The 17508-nt window shown below is 37.3% G+C and overlaps 1 protein-coding gene and 1 non-coding gene across 8 annotated transcripts in view; one reads left to right on the forward strand and one right to left on the reverse strand.

The window, feature by feature from the left end:
- SOX5 (SRY-box transcription factor 5) overlaps positions 1 to 17508 on the reverse strand; it is a 1002891-nt gene that overhangs the window by 870823 nt on the left and 114560 nt on the right. The window lies entirely within an intron of this gene.
- LOC116621614 lies at positions 17241 to 17344 on the forward strand. Its single transcript, XR_004297420.1, has one exon. It is a non-coding gene; the product is annotated as a U6 spliceosomal RNA (small nuclear RNA).

Genomic DNA, 17508 nt, shown 5'->3' on the forward strand with positions numbered 1-17508 from the left:
GAATTCACTTATACCAATTGTCACATTCTTCTTGCATGATAAATTTCTGCTTATGCCTTTTCTATACAAGAAATAGTTCGTGTCTTGTTCCCTTCACTGCACCAAGAATTCTTTATACATAATAGGTGTTCCAGAAATGCTTGTAGAGTTGAATTGCTCACAGGATTTTTAAGAAAGAGAGGGAAGGCAAATAACTAAGATCTTACAGATTGCTTTAAAGTTAGTTGAGGATAATAGTAAATTTTTCCCTTCTTGAGTCACCTTCAAAGCACTGGATTTTATCATGTGAGGAGGTAGAATAAGTACACTGTATTTAAAAACTCGATCACTGAGTCCATGGCTAAAATGCTCCTTCTCATGAGGATTAATTGAGTACCATCTTTTATCTGTTTCTATTCAGCATATGTACTGTATATCTGCTATGCATCCGAGGACAGCTGCCATTCTATTTACAGCATTATCCAAAAATGGCAACATTAAATCTATCTTCCATCTCTTTGAGATCTTTTTCAACCACAGAATCATCTCAGATGTTCTGCTTTTAGAGCAAAATATATGAGGTGTGAACGTGTGTAACAGTAAAAGACTAACAGGCAGAAATCCACAATGGTGGAATTATCCACTGGGGATTGATAAAACTTTCCTCCTTTTCCTATCTCAGGAAAAGCTAGGGGAAGGGAACTCGAGAACATCAGGGGGCAAATTAAAGAGGTATCAAACCTTGCCCTTACACCCCTATCAGAAGTCTAAGAGCCTAAATATTGATTTTTCAGGGCTCTGTTGCTGACAGTAGCGATTCTGAACACAGACTGGAAAATAAACAGCAGAGGTGTGTGCTGATAAGCCTCCCAAGTACTGTAGCACATTCCACATTTTTTTGAAAAAGAAAGTTAAAATTAATATCTCAGCTATTATAAGGGGGGAGCGGAAGCTATGACCATGCTAATTATTTACTGTAACTCTCCATAGTATACATCTTAACACAAATCCTCTGTCAACTTCCCTGACAGCTATTGTCACAAGAGGCAAAAACCTGATTTTACACACAAACAAGCAGTACTGACCATCCTGACCAATCTGAACAACGTGGGAAAATTTACGCTCCTTTAATTACTCTTCCACTCAAAATTTCAAATTTCAAAACAAACTCTTTTGTCTTTACCACGCTTAATGCCCATTTTCCAACTCAATGTGGCAACCAGAAAGACGGGACAAGGGAGCAGCCCGTTCATGGCAAGGATCAACTACACTTTGGAAAAAATTAAAATTTCATTTAAATCCTTCCTTTAAGAAGATAATTTGCTCATCATGGCATTGGTCTTGTAAGTACAGAAGCCATCATTCTAAAAGGACTTTGCAACTTGGAAGTAGTGCAGTGAATTGGTTGGGGGTGCCAGACTGCCTGGGTTCAAATGCCAATGCTACCATTTACTAGCTGTGTGACCCTGGCAAGATAAATAACCTGGAGTGCCTTGTTTGTGTGATTTCGAGGAATAATAGAGTTAGCATGTGTAAAGTGGTTGGAATAGTACATTTTATGTAGAGAGAAATCAAAATATGTTACTTATTTTCATTATTAGAATAGTCCCTGACACTTAGTAAATGCCCAAAACTTAAAGATACAGTAATGGATTTCAACATTTCTCAAGTGGGGATTGGGGGAGAAGAAGATCCACACAAGAAGAGCTTTCCTAAAAGAAATTGCAATGACTTATTCACTACATGTTGCTTTCTCACCCAGCTCTCTTCTTGGAACAAATCTGTACATGTCTGAACTTTACATGAGCACAAAGCCCTCCATTTCAAAATGTGAGTCTTTATAAAAAAGGAATGTTTTGTGGATCATCCAATATGTTCTTTACAATATCTAAAGCAGGTAAATACATGTACAATTTTTTGTCAGACAACCTCTAAATTATTTTTAATCAAACAAACAAAAAAGCTAAAAGACCATAAGAACAACATTCAGCACAACAGGTGACGCATATATGTTCACAGTTTGACAAATGGCAACTCAATAAAAGAGACAAGTATCATAATGGAACACTCATACCCTACATCTGCCATGGCATTTTCAATCATTTCACAAGTTAGGTCAAGTGAAGCTGAAATTACTAGTCATCAAATTTTCACAGATATGAAATTTGAAGTTTTAAAAGAAAAATCAATGTTTCCCAAAAAGCCAAACCCAGTAACATAGGTTTTTTTTCTTTTTACCATGCATTTTACTCTAAAATTTACATTGTCATTATTCATCAAATCATTTTTGAAAATCTTGGAGGAGCAATTTAAGTACACACCAATAGTCCGTTTGAAACATGAGCTAAAAGTTAAAGAATTGAAAGTGGAAAATACATGTTATACCTCTTTAAAGAAAATCTAATGTATAATTTTTGCAAGATGCCAAAATCATCAAATCATTCATGTTATTAATCTTGGGTGTTTGCTGACTGGCAAGGCTTCTAGGGAGTCTGTCTCTAAAGGACTATAAAGCTTTCAAAATACAGTTATGAAAAGTGGTAAATCCACACTTTTATTACCACTAAGACAAGAAGGTATGTTCTCAAAAACTACTATGAAAATTTAACCACAACAAAATATTTTTTAAAGGTTTTTTTTTTGTTGTTTGTTTGTTTGTTTGTTTTATCAGAGAGAGAGACAGACAGCAAGCACAAGCAGGGGAAGTGGCAGGCAGAGGCAGAGGGAGAAGCAGGCTGAGCAAGGAGCCCGATGTGGGACTCAATCCCAGGATCCTGGGATCATGACCTGAGCTGAAGGTGGACGCTTAACTGACTGAGCCACTCAGGCATCCCTAACCACAACAAAATATTTAAGGAAATTCTAATTGTATGTGTATGATATTTATGAATATGTGTATTTAATACGTAAAATTTATTAAACCTAAGAGTATCAATAAAATTAAAATAAATATGCCCTCTATGAAGTAAAACAGAAAATACAATACCACATACACATTTATACAGTTATAGTCTTTTGCTGAGAACAGTAATTTTGCTTCATTACAAAGATCCCAGTCCTATGAGTTAAGAGATCATTTTCTGACATTAGCAACTACATTTTCTTTTGGTCTTATCTTATGTATAACTTATTTTCAAGGACGATTCACAAAATAAAATTTTGTAAATTTTATCTGCTTTGTCAACCACCAGCAGTAACTTTATTATTTATGTCAAGATAGACAAACATGGTGGAGTCTTGGTTCTGCCACCAATCACCTTATTTCCCAGTTCTGAGCCTCAGATCTAGGCTTGAAATATGTGTCAAAATGGATTATATCAGTGTCTTTATGCTTGAAAATGTTATAATTAAGTTACCCTGTCCATATGGGCACTTAACCAAAATTTACTTTATCACAGAAGAGATGGTTGAAGCATATTCCCCAATCCCACAGAAAAGCAAATACAAAGCAGAAAGTTGCCTTAGTATTTTTTTAAGAAAAAAAATCATATTCCTTGGTCTACTGTAGCTAAAAAGTGTACATCTAGCTGCCTCTGTCTGTTTATACCTCAGATGATAAAACAGAGGCTCTGAGAGATTATGTCATATACCCAAGATTATAAAGCTAGCAAGTGGTAAAGCTGGGGTTCAAACTCAAGACCTTTCTGACGATGTGGTTTGTATGCTTCCCTTCTCAGAAGAAGTTCACTGAGAACATGATAACTGCGAGACCACTCTATTGCTAAATCTATTAAATAGTCTACTGATGCTAAAGTCTCCAACACTTTTTACATTTCTTATGCAAGCACGATCCATTGCTTGGTACCCAAGAAAGTAACTGACCTCTTTAACAGGGAAGTTAAATTCAAGTTTTCCACACAAGCTGCTTATGACTGTCTAGAGAGACAGGAATTAAGGTAAATGATGTGGTACTTGATAATGCATTTTATGATGAAAATGGTACCTCTTGAAAATTACTCAGAGAGGTATGTAGCTTTGGTGACAGTGCCCAAGCAGAGAAAGGAAACAAAACAATGTGCTTTATAGTGCTTTTCTAACAGGAATTCAAGATCTCCTCTCTGATTATCGGGGGAAATTATCCCACTCTTTCCACTTGGCTTAGGGTTTCCTCGAAGCCTCATGATGGTGTTACCTCACCTCAGAAATCTCAAAGATTGGCAGATTGAGGACACTGTGCAAGCAAGCATGCTCAGTGTGACATCTTACTACATATATTCCAAATGTCTTCACTGTATTTTATTGTAGTTTTCAGCACAGACTGGAACACACAGACCCAGATCTGAATTTTGGTTCTGCCACTTACTAGTGCTATGAGTTTGGTCAAAATAATAAATCTCTTGCTTTAAGGTTCTGGTCCATTAAAGATGGACACTGCTAGGAAGCTTAGAAAATTGTTGTGAGGAGTCAAATTACATATGTAAGTACTGAGCACAGTGCCTATCACATGAGAAGCTCCCAGTAAAAGTTAGCTGTTATTATTATTATTATTATCATTATTATTATTATCATCATCATCAAAAAACAATAGGATATGAGAATTTGTATTTTTTATAAAACCCTGATAGGATCAGGTTCCTATAGTAGTAATTAGGTAGTGGGAAAAAAATTACACCCTAACAAGTTGCATACAAAATTTAGGATATGTATAATGTTTTATTAAAGGGGAAAAAAATACATACACACACTGTCTGATCCAATTATTATTTTAAAAAGAACAAAAAAGTTTATATTCCTAATTAAAAGCTTGGAAGGTCTAGATGCATTTAACAGTGGTTATTTACGAATAAAATGTAATTTGCTTCCTTTTGGCTCACCAGTGTTTTCTAAATCTACAATGATTATGTATTTTGTAATAAAATAAATATTTCATTTTTAATTTTCTTAAAATAAGAACTATATTCATACTACAAAAATTAAAATAAAATTTTAAAAAATCTATATGAAGACAGAATGTCAGGTAGTAAAATATCAGAAGTTAATGCCCTGATATGATCTATGATCTACTGCATAATTAAAGGAGGCCTGAAAATCAAGGTGATTATTCTCAGATGATTAAAATGGTGCTTAAACATTTGTCTTAAGCAAAACAAATGACAGAACATACTAACACTAAATATTTTGAAAGTCCAGGGCAAATCTGTAATACTTTTTAATATTCAATATTCATTAGTTTTTTAATGATTTTTCCATGGGTAAAAAGTTACAGACTCATTTTTTAGCACCAAAAAATACACAATTTGGTTTGTAGTACACACTCATGTATGGTTTATTATCTACTCAAAGAAGTAGGCCACAGTGAAATGGGATGTGTCTACAAAAATGAGTCGGAAAAAATACTAAAATTCTTGTCAGTTAGACTGAAGAAAAAGTACTATTAAATGCACCTTTGAAACATGTTTTTTGAAGCAATCAACAAATAATATTCTTTTTGAAGGCAATCATGGGAGTTAACTCGATAAGAGCAGCCACTTGGCTAAAGATGAACTGTTTGTCTTGATTTGGTCACCACAGAATGCTAAGGATAGACATCCATTTAAAGGTTGTGATGTTGTAATAAATATTGAATTCTTTGATGTTTTAAATGTAAGGATGATCATGCAGGGAAAACTGAGGGGGGCAGGGGAATCACAGAAGTGGAAACCGAAGTTCATGTTGCAGTCCTAGGCTTGAAAATGTAGCAGCACTCCTCATCATCTTCCTGAAACTCAGTGACTTCTCAATATTTCTGCCCACATTAGACCTTCTTTGTGAATTATGCAGACCAAGCCATATGCCTTGTTCTCTCTATATGATTCCCCAAAAGTTTACTTCCCTCATTATAAATATCTGTGTTGTTTTCTATCTAAAACTCAACCTATATTTAAAATACTAGCTTCTTGCTCTGTAAATGGGAACAAGGGCATGGTCTACCATGTCCAGTGTCACTGACAATATGGGGTTATTCAGAGATACCAGTTAGAATACAAGATTGAGGCCTAAACAGAGCTTGGAGCAACATTTAATCTTTCTTGATTATTGGCAACATAAATTAAAATTTAGATTAACAGCAATGAGAATGGTAGGAACAGAATAGATACAAAAATATCATAAGGGAAATGTTCAACTTATGATCTTTATGGATCATGGAATATGGGATATACAGTGAGGGATCAGAACTCTAGCAGGGCTTTTGGTACAGATGAGCATAGATGTTCATAGATGCCATGAGAATGAATGGGATTAACCAGAAAAGAGCATGTTCAATGGAAAGAGAGCCAGGCGTGAGCTCTGGGGAAAAGAGACATTAAGGAGAGGTCAGCAATAAAGCAGCCAATAGAAGTGACTCAGAAAGAGTGCTCAGATGGGCAGAACAGAACAGGGAAAGAATAGTGTCTCAGAAGTCGAGAGAGGGAAAAGTTTCCAGAGAGATATGAAGTCAGGTAGCCCTGCAAAGAGCATAGAATCTGCATATTAGGAGGTCACCAGTGTCCTCTATCAGAGTAGTACAGATGACATGGTATGGCTGGAATAGTGATCATGGTGGGGAGGGAAGGGTAGAGGAGAAATTGAGGAAAGCATTATAGAGAATAGATTGCCTTCAAGGTGCTAGGATATATATAGAAAGAGAGTCACGAGACATTGTTTGAATTTTTTGAGCTTTGTAAGTGTCACAGTTGGCTCCTCTGCCTGAGAAAGAAGCTTTCCTCTGTGTCCCAACAAACTTTCTGTTGAAATCTCAAAAGCTGAGCTATTACTAGCACTACTTCCTGTACATTTTCTGCAGTCACCAGAAAGAGCCCTCTCTTCGCTGCACTGTCCCTCAACCAATTAATGGAGATGTGGTATTACTTGCATATGTTCCCACCCGCTCTCTTATAGTGAAAGAACACCCTTCCTTTTGGAGAATACATTCCAAGTTAATTTGACTGGAGCCAGCCACTTCAATCAAGGAGGCATTTAACTATGGGTGGCTCAACAGAAGCATGCCATCTCCCTGGCCACAGTGAGTGATTCAGGAAGGGCACAGAATTTTAAGTGGGCCAGTCATAAGAAACTTCCTGGGCCTAAAAAAAAAAAAAAGTATGCATTCTTTTCTCTGGAAATACTAGTTAAAAGAGTGTCATAGCCTAGAGCTGCTTCTGTAAGAAGAAAGCTGCCTGTGCATGAAGCTAATACAGAGATGAGCAGAGCAGAGTAATGGGAAGAGGAAAGTGTACTCTGTCCTGATTATATTAGTTGTGCCTGAAGTAACTGTCATTTCCAGAACTTCCTAGTTATATGAGCCAATAAATCTCCTCTTTGGCTAAGTTATTTCAAATTGGGTCTTTATCATTTGCAATAAAAGATTCCTAATGACATTCACATCTCACTAATCACATGTTTCTGAATATTGCAGGAATCTGTACTAAGGAAATCTCTCTATTCCACTAGATTATATATTTCTTGAGGGCAGGAAAGACATCGATCTACCATAATGCTTCACACATAGTACCTGTTCAATAAGTATTTACCAAAACAAATGAGCAAAAGCAGTTCCTTTATAGCATGCCATCGAGACCTCAAATTAAACAACTCGGCAATTGAATGAGAAGATCACAATGAATAATATGCAGTTACCTAGTTTGCTGCTCTAGCTCACCTCCATCTATCTAACAAGAGTGTCCTAAGCATGCTCATTCCTGTGCCAGTTCTAGCTTAATCTCCCCATCTTGTTCACTCAAGTGAAGGTGGAATATTCGTATTATAAACTATATTTACAAACCTGGAAATTATCTATGCAATTGCCAATTTTTTTTGAGAAGACTAAAACTGCATCCAGAACAAGAATAAGGGAAAACTCATTGCTAGACATACCCCTTGAAATCAGGAGATACATATGCTAGCACGATGCCTTGCACATACTATCTGTTCAATAAATGTCTACTAAATAAGGAAATATCCCGGTTGGGGACAATTTAAAATTTTCGTCAGTAACAATCTGAGTCAAATTTAGACTGCTGACTAAATGGAGAAGAAGAGAAAGGGAAGAAGTAAAAGATGAAAAAAAAAGTCTTTCTTGGCTGGGACAGCCAGGTTCTGCTTCTGGCCAATGTCCCAATGCTGGCTCTTTCTTGCAGTGTGTGTTTTATGACTCCCTAGAGATTCACCTCGCTGTGGTTCTTGAGCACCGGCAATGCCATAAATGCGGACTGAAGGACCCTCATCAAGTTCTAGGTCAGATCACCAAACTCTAGTCCTTCTGCCAAGGCTGTCTTCCTCTTGACAGGAAATTCTTCGGAGTGGGGGTGGGAGTGAGGAGAGAGGCAGTGGCCGGAGACATCATACTTGGCTCCCTTCTAGGATTCACATATGACCTCCAGGAAACCACAGCTTTTTCCTACTAGCTGTGGAAATGGGGCTTATTCCCACTGCATTCCCTGTCTCTCTGTCCTGGCGCCTTACCTTCTGACTTTTGCATGTCCATGCCAGGTACCAAAACCTATGCCCCACGACGCATAGGCCAGGCTACACACCAAGCTCCCTGAGTGGCTCCCTCACGTCCTGTCCACATGCACTTCGTGGGAATAGGAGGGAAGAAGAGGGGAGAATGAGAGCAACCCCTCAGCCGTCTTAATTCTCTCCACTGGAATTCTCACTACCATACTCTTCATCAATCTTATTATAGTCTTCCTTCCTCCTCCTCCCCTCACACACCCTCTCCAGGTGAGTGCGGATCAAACTGTAAAATAAACAAACAAACAAATGAGATTATCTCAAGCTCCTAGAGAATCCTGAATCGATGGTTTGACCCACATTATTCTTGGTCCTTTGGAGCCCTGCTGCAGCTCTGATACAACTTGGTAAGTCAAATGTAACAACCTATTATATAAGGGAAATTATTGCATGTCCTGTTTAAAAAAAAAAAAACAAAAACATGACTTTGCTATGATTTGGGCCACATCCCACAGAGTTCATGGATCCACCCTTTATCAAATAATCAGTTGAGGCTGCAAGTCAGGCAAGAATTCATATTGTAGGAAATTCCCATTTACTTTTAGGCTGGGATGAGAACCCAGGATTTATTTCCCAATGCAGAGTCCCTCTCCTGACACTTTGATAGAAGGAACAATAATTTCCTAATATAACCCTGGAAGCAGAGAAATCATCAGAAATGGAAAAAAAAAATCCCTCCTTCTGTCCTTCTGTAGAAAACAAATAATCCTCTACATCATCCTATACTGAATGTGCGATAAGGGGCTCTGTCCTCTCTTGTATCGTGTTTGGTATTCATGCAATCCTTCTCCTCCTCCAGTCCACCTAATCTTATGAAACATAATTCTTTTCTCTCGTCCTCCTCCCTACACAAACTAAATTCCTGATTCTCCTGAAGTATGTGCAAACTACTACACTAACCGTCTCTTAAAGCAAGAATCATACTTCAACCTAAAACAGCAATTGGACAAGTGTGTTTACTATTTTATATTATGAGCTTGGTTTTAGCACCTTTTATGACAAAAATGTTGATTTCTTCCCAGTTATAAAGTGGCTGTGGCACTCTGTGGTGGCATGCTACAAGCACAAGTTCATGGCAAGTTCAGAGGAAAGGAATGTTCAAAGAAAACTGAACCCAAAGCATTGTGGGTAGTGATATGGAAAGTTGACAAAACAATGTGATAAACAATGGGGGGAAAAAGAAATAATTAAGTGTTCTGAAGCCCTGCATCAGCATTTTATGCATTGTTAACTTTTTTTTAGGAAACTGTTTTATTGTGTGTGGTTTCACGGAGAGATACTAACCCAGTCTGTTGAAACACCCTTCTGCATGTATAATGATTATAACACTCTTTTTTTTTAATAAAAAGAAAATGGGCAAATATGTCTGCCTGAGATAAGGCTTTCTGAACAAAAATATAATACATGGAAATCCTTTCTTGAAGTGCTTTGTGGATTTAAGGAGGTAGGAAACTTAAAACAGTAGAGTTACAGTAAACATGAGGTCTAAACAAGGTGTCAAAAATTGAACTATATGCTGCAACATGCAAAGCAAGAAGTAAAAGTAACAGAAAAAGGTAAATACTTTATAGATACAAAGGTACTTCTGGAAAACAATTTGAGCTGCTGAGATCTGTCAAAGAGATACATTTTGAATATTAGAATGCAATCCTCCATCAATTATAGTTCAGTCTACATTTACTGTCTTGTTAGGTCCAATTCAATGTAGCTGTTGTCCTTTTATTCACACTCATTTATTTAGTTTCTGGAATGATTTTAGGCACTAGGGATTTGTGAATGGACAGAACACACAAAACACCCTGAACCCATGAACATTATAATCTAGTGAGCAGAGAATACAATAAACATAATAAACATATGGTATATTAGAAGATGGTGCATACAAGGAGAAAAATATAGCAAAGAAGACAGATATATTGTCATAGGGTCAGGGAGGGGGAGGGGGGTCTTCTGTTTTAGAGTTTAAAAGTCATAAGAGGGGCGCCTGGGTGGCTCAGTCGGTTAAGTGTCTGCCTTCGACGCAGGTCATGATCCCGGGGTCCTGGGATGGAGTCCCTCATTAGGCTCCCTGCTCAGCAGGGAGTCTGCTTTTCCCTCTCCCTCTACCTCTCCCCGCTACTCATGCTCTCTCCCTCTCTCCCTCTCTTACTCTCTCTCTCTCAAATAAATAAAATATTTAAAAAAATAAAAGTCGTAAGAGGAGAAATTAATGAGAAGGTCACAACTGATCAGACTTAAAGGAGGTAAGAGAGTAAGCATTCACTTAACTGAGGAGTGAGTGTGTGAGCAAACAGCAAATTCAAAGGTCCTGAGGTGGGAGCTATCCCAGTAGGTTAGACAAATATGAAAAAAGCTGGTGTGGATGGATGGTGGGGAGGAAACAAGAGATGAGATGGTTCATAATGAGTTCAAGAGCTAACTAGGGAAGGGGAAAGGTCAGGGCATCATAGGTAGTATAAGGACATTAGCTTTTATTCTGAGGGAGATGGGAAGCCATGGGAGTATTCTATAAAATGACATGATCTAAGATATCATATACTAACCACTTATTTCCAGAAGTACTTACAAGGTACAAGTTTTTTAAACTTTTTAATTTTATGGTATGTTTTTTAAAACATCTTTTAGGCCTCAAAACCTAGAATGATAAGATAGGACCAGGAAGTAAAGACAGAAGTAAGAATACTGTAACATGGTTACTATGATATCACTTTGTTTCAATGAATACCTAAGATGCTACATGAATTCAGTGATTTTCATCACACCGTACTAAAAATCACTGACCAAATCCATGGTACCATCCAATAAGTGTAATCTGCCTCAGTATACCAAAGCAGTTTGATTCTGTCATATCTTAGACAATTTACTTCTTTACATAAACCAGGCTCCTACAAAGAAAGAAGGGACATACATTGTTGATACCACTCAAGTGTCTGTTCATTTTGTTCAGCACATGTCAGATGTTAGAACAAGAATGAGTTGTCAGAGTTTTAGAGATGTTTGATAAAGAAGTACTGAGACTGGTTAGCTGGAAGAAGGATAATATCTCTTGGCAGGCCAAGCTGCACAATAATCAGTATTGACTCAAATCAGATGTTATTGTGCATTATCAATATAACAGGTTGAGACTTGAATTTCCTTTGTAGAAAAAACTGTTTTGAAAGAACAAGGAAAAGCAGGTTTTCAACACCCATTCTAATATAGTGCTACATAAAATAGCTGCAAAAAATGTCCTGCTTTCTTGTCAACTATGAATAAAGGACTTGATCAATAAATCCTTATATTATTATTCCATATAATGCTAATATTCAGAAGTTTGAGAAGCTTCCAGAAACCTGCAGTCTTTAAACTAGTGTTTAACAAGGAGGTTGATGTGGGGGAGATGGGAGGAATTGAGCTAGTTCTGCATAGGAGGTTGTTGATATTTCAAGGTTCTCTAAGCCCATTTTATATTTAAATGCTAAATCCTTCCTGAAATGCCCACAGGATACTAGAAGAAGTAACTATTCTCTTTCATATGGAGGAACAGGGGTCTTTGAAATCTAACCGTTCTGGTCTTAGCCAAATTAGTTAAAGAAGCATTTCAAAGTCTTGACAGAAGAAACTTATTCCTATTAAGCATTCAACTATATGCCAGGTCACTGTATTTGTGTGTGTGTGTGTGCTTGCATGTGTGTGTATGACTATCCCCACTCTATAGATGAAGCAACTGAAGGACATATTCAGGGTAGATACAGGAGATTGGGCAAGAATGGGAGTAACAACAATTCGAGGGTGAAATGGCACAGAAATAGAAAGTTAGCAATGGGATGTGAAATTTATACTAATTTACCTGTAGAAGATGCTGTTGTGTACCATTCACCCAACAACTAACGATCTTCCCTTCAGTTCGAAGCACTCACTGCCCCAGCTGCCTAGCAGCACTGAATGCTAACAACTCACAGCTGAGCCCCTCTCTGGGCACTGCCTCTGTTGAAGGGCGCTGCCTCGCTGGAGGCTAAACTCCTCTCCAGGGGCAGCAAATGTCTACTGACTGCTAAATAAGGAGGTACAAAGGCCAGCCCCCTACCTCAACTCAGGACAGCTCCGAATGGGCAGCCCAGCTCTAGAGCTCCCCATAGGATTGGCTGCAGCCTCTGTTGCAACTGCATCTCAATTCAACCTCTCCATCTGCCCTTCCTGCTTCCCTCACCCCTCATAGGTACTGTTCCCAAGAGCACACAACAATAAACCTCATAGATGCAAATGTCAGAGGCTCAGAGCATGTTTCCAAAGGAAGCGGGCCAAAGACAACACCACAGCAAAAATAAATACTAGATGATAAGGTTTCCCACCATCCGAAAGAATTGAGATTGAAACGTAGTAACTGATTCTACTGGGTACCTCCATAGGCTAATGTTAGTTTCTAATGCAATTCCCATTATACCTGGAAGCAAATCATAAGTACTCATGCTGTTACAAAGTGTTTATATTTAAGTTAGTTAAAACAATAATGAATCACTGACTTAAATGAGGAATTGCCAATTAGTGAGTGATTTTACAGGGACTATAAAGTGCTATATAGCTCATGTAAGCTATCTGGTGGTCAAATCTGCATGGTATCAAATATGTCTGATTAACTGCATATTTCTTAACATGGTGTTTGCTTGAGAAGCTTGTTAAATATTTTTTTAATTATGTAATTGTGTATAAGCCCAAGGAGGCTAAACAGAAGTGGTAAAAAGAGAAATAAATTTTACAACAACAGACTACTGAGTTTCATGTAGATCCAAAGAGAGACTCTAAGATGGATTATTAAAGAAATGGCTTTTGAACATTAAGACCAGGAAATAAGGATCATAAAGAGTCAGAGTGGGTTAAAGTGGTAACACAAAGAATGTATCAGATACACCATATCTGGGTGTCAGTTAAGATACCTCATGATGATTTCGTTGAGGTCAAGACAGAGATATAAGCTGAAAAATAATATAAATAGCTGAGGTTAAAAAATGTTGAACAACTACATCCAGAGAGAACTGATCCCTTAACTGACAGTTGGAAGGAAAAATTTTGGTGGCTCTAAGTTTTGCCTCTATCTCTCCTATCTTGTCCTGATGATCTGCAAAGGAATGGGGGCACATAGGAAGGGCTTGTGTTTAGAGGCTACAAGCAAGTGTTGATGGAAACCGGGCTGGCTTTATTTTCTAAGGGGAAAATCACTATGACAGGCACAACATGCTATCTAAAGAAATACTATACAATCTTAATCAGAATGGTACAATACAATCCTATAGAGTCAATAGCATGAAGTAACAAAGTTATCACAACACAAAGGCTTTACAGATTATGGGGACCTCAAAGGTAAGTGTTACTCAGAAGCCATAACTGAGACTTTAGCAACCAACATTTAACAAATATATATTGAGCTTCTTACATGTGCTAGGAACTGCTTTATGCACTGGAGATAAAGCTGTGGACAAGAGATTACAAGACCCTGTTACATTCTAATTGTGGGAAAAGCAAAAGGATAATAAATGGCTAAAAAATTATTAAGAAAATATTCCATCATGATGATTCCTATAAAGAAAATAAAACATGGCACTATGATAGGGAGAAATTGAAGCTACCTTAGCTTGAATTCAAGAAAAGTCCTCCCTGAAAAGGTGTCATTTGAGCTAAGATCTGAATAGCAAGGAAAAATAAGCCATTTGAAGGTAAGAAGGAAGAACATTCCAGGCAAAAAGAACCAATGTTAAAAAAGCCTCACATAGACAAGCTTGGAAAGGATGGTCGTGTGGCTAAAACATACTGAGTGAGAGATATAAAGGTTAAGAGTTGAGATCAGAGACCTAAACAAGAGTCAGATCATGTAAAGTTTTATGCATTCATACATGGAGGAGAGACATAACTGATTTGCTTGGAAAAATCACTCTGGCTGCTATTCAAAGAACCAAATACAGTGCAGATAGAGGTGGATAGAATGCAAGTTCAGAGACCATGTTAAGAAGCTATTGTTATACAAATAATACATTATATGTTTAAAAAAAAAGATAAAAAATAAATAAATAAATAAAATTTTAAAAAAAGATAATAGGAAGGGAAAAATGAAGGGGGGGAATTCGGAGGGGGAGATGAACCATGAAAGACTATGGACTTTAAGAAACAAACTGAGGGTTCTAGAGGGGAGGGGGGTGGGGGGATGGGTTAGCCTGGTGATGGGTATTAAAGAGGGCAGTACTGAATGGACCACTGGGTGTTATACGCAAACAATGAATCATGGAACACTACATCAAAAACTAATGATGTAATGTATGGTGATTAACATAACAATAAAAAATAAATAAAAATTAAAAAATAAAAATAAATTAAAAAAAACACTGGGTATCCAAAACACAAATACAAAGTATTTTAGAGTGAAAGGGTTTTGTACTTAAACATTTAAATATGTGTAATTTCATCTTTATCTCATTAATTTAGGATTTTAATCATTTGTGAAATATGTATCATCTTCAACTTATATTAGCAAAGCTATCAATACTTCTAATTTATAAATAAATAATATAGCTATAAAAAAAAAAGAAGCTATTGTTACTGGTAACGGAAGCTCCAAGAAGGTGAAATTTAACAAGGGCAATCATAAGCCTTGTCTTTATATCCAACCCCCCCCAAAAAAAACAATAGCATACTATAAGTTAGGAGATTCATGAGTTACAGCAGCACAGATTTTAAAAGAAGAGGGAAAAACAAAATGGTGGGGGTATGTCAAAGGAACATAGAGGCCAATAGGCAAAAGCTTCCATTGGCCAAAACTGGAACAATTTGAGCAATAAATAATATACTATTGAATTATAATCCAAAGTATCAGATAAATATCCATGAGTCCATACTTATATAAATAAATGAGTAGATAAATAAATGGGGGAAACTGACAACTCTCCCATATAGAATTCCAAATAATTTATGTAAATACTCAACCTTGAGGAGATGGAGTTTAACTCTTCACCTCTTGAGTGTGGGCTGCTCTTCCAAAGAGTACAATATAGAAAGAGAGAATAAAGTAACCTCAAAATAGAGACACCATGGCCAGGTGATCAAAGGTTAGTGTCAGTGATAAGTCAAGTTGACAGTATGTGCCCTTGATATAATAAGATTGGCACTTCACCTTTGTGATCTTCCTCCCCAAAACCCATAACCCCAGTCCAACCATAAAAAAAAATAGACAACCACAAATTGAGAGACGTTCTACAAAATGCCTGACTGTCAAGGTCATGGAAAACAAGGAAAATCTGAGAAACTGTTACAGTCCAGAAGAAAGTAATGAGACATGACAACTAAAAGTAATATGTATCCTGGATAAATCCCTAGAACAGAAAAGGGACATTTCCCTAAAAACTAAGGAAATCCAAATAAAATACAGAGTTAACAGCAAAGTACCCAATGTTGGTTACTTAGTTGTGCTGAACATATCAGAGTAATATAAAATGTAAACTGGGGGAACTGGATGGAGAATATGTCATGATCTGTACTATCTTTCAGCTTTATAATCTAAAACTATTATAAAGTTAAAGGTTATTTTATTTAAAAAAAAAAAAAAAAAAGCATAGGGACCTTGAACTGTTTCCCATCAACATAAGTATGGTATCTAAAAATTAGAAGCCAAAGACTTCCTCCACTCAGTCTTGTTGAAACAAAGCCATAGTACTATGGGGAACACAGTAATGCCAGGTGCCCTGCTTGGGGAGGAATGCAGAGAAATGCTCTAGAAACAAGAGTAACCAGAATGGACAGAGGACTTAAAGTCATGTCACATGAGAAATAACTAAAAGTACCGGGTATGCTTAACCGAGGAAACCAGAAAGGCACAATAGCTTTCTCAAAATACATGAGGGGTCATTATAAAGAGTGAGGATTGGACCCTCTTCTAAGTCTGAAACTGTAGCATTTGGTAAAAATGGAGGGAAGATTATGAGTGGAAAAATATCTATTCAAGAAAAGGAAGAACATTATAAACCTAGAATTGCCTGCCCTGGGAGGCAAACACATGCCCTTCCAATCCTGAGCATTCAGGCTTCTGCTGGAAATACATCTGTCCAGAAGTCGTAGAGGAGATGGGTATTTGAACTCCAGAAGACTTTCTAGGTATTCACTACAAAAATGTAATGTCTTCCTGCTTCTCTACCAGCACTTAATAAATGACAAGAAAACTGGTAGTACCCAAAACCAAGGTTACACTATAGTAATTTGTATACTCTAGTCACTTTTAATTTTTTATTAACAAATTTATTTATTTATTTTGCCTTGTAAAATGTCTTTTAAGGGGCACCTGGTGGCTCAGTCATTAAGCGTCTGCCTTCAGTTCAGGTCATGATCCCAGGGTCCTAGGATCGAGCCCCGCATCAGGCTCCCTGCTCAGCAGGAAGCCTGCTTCTCCCTCTCCCGCTCCCCCTGCTTGTGTCCCTCTCTCGTTGTGTCCCTCTGTGTCAAATAAATAAATAAAATCTTTAAAAAAAATGTCTTTTACTACGGGTAGGTAGACCTTCTCAACTCTGTTAGTGGAATAATGTGGATATCCCTATATCTCCAGCACAGACCTCACCCTCGAATTCAAGATTCACCTGTCCAATTGTTTATTTGACCTCTCTACTAGAATGTCTAATGCACGTCTCCAACTTAATATGTCCAGTACAAAACTTCTGATTTCCCACCTAAACCTCCCTCAGTCTCATCAACAAATACCACCAATCTACACCTAATTTCCTTCCATTTATCCCACACATCCATTTCATTAGCATGTCCTTAAACACCTGTATGTTTTGCTCTCTTTGGCAGCACATATACTGAAATTGGAACAATACAGAGATTAGCATGGCCCCTGCGCAAATAGGACACCCAAACTTGTAAAGTGTTCCATATTTTTTGTACAGTAACAGATGGTAGCTACTCTTGTAGTGAGCATAGCATAACATGTGAACTTGTTGAATCACTATGTTGTACACCTGAAATTAATGTAACACAGTATGCCAACTATACTTCAGTTTAAAAACCCTGTATGTTCATGTGTCAACTTCTCTCCATCTTAAC

The sequence above is a fragment of the Phoca vitulina genome, unplaced genomic scaffold, assembly GCF_004348235.1.
Source record: "Phoca vitulina isolate PV1807 unplaced genomic scaffold, GSC_HSeal_1.0 scaffold49, whole genome shotgun sequence".
Lineage (NCBI taxonomy): Eukaryota > Metazoa > Chordata > Mammalia > Carnivora > Phocidae > Phoca > Phoca vitulina.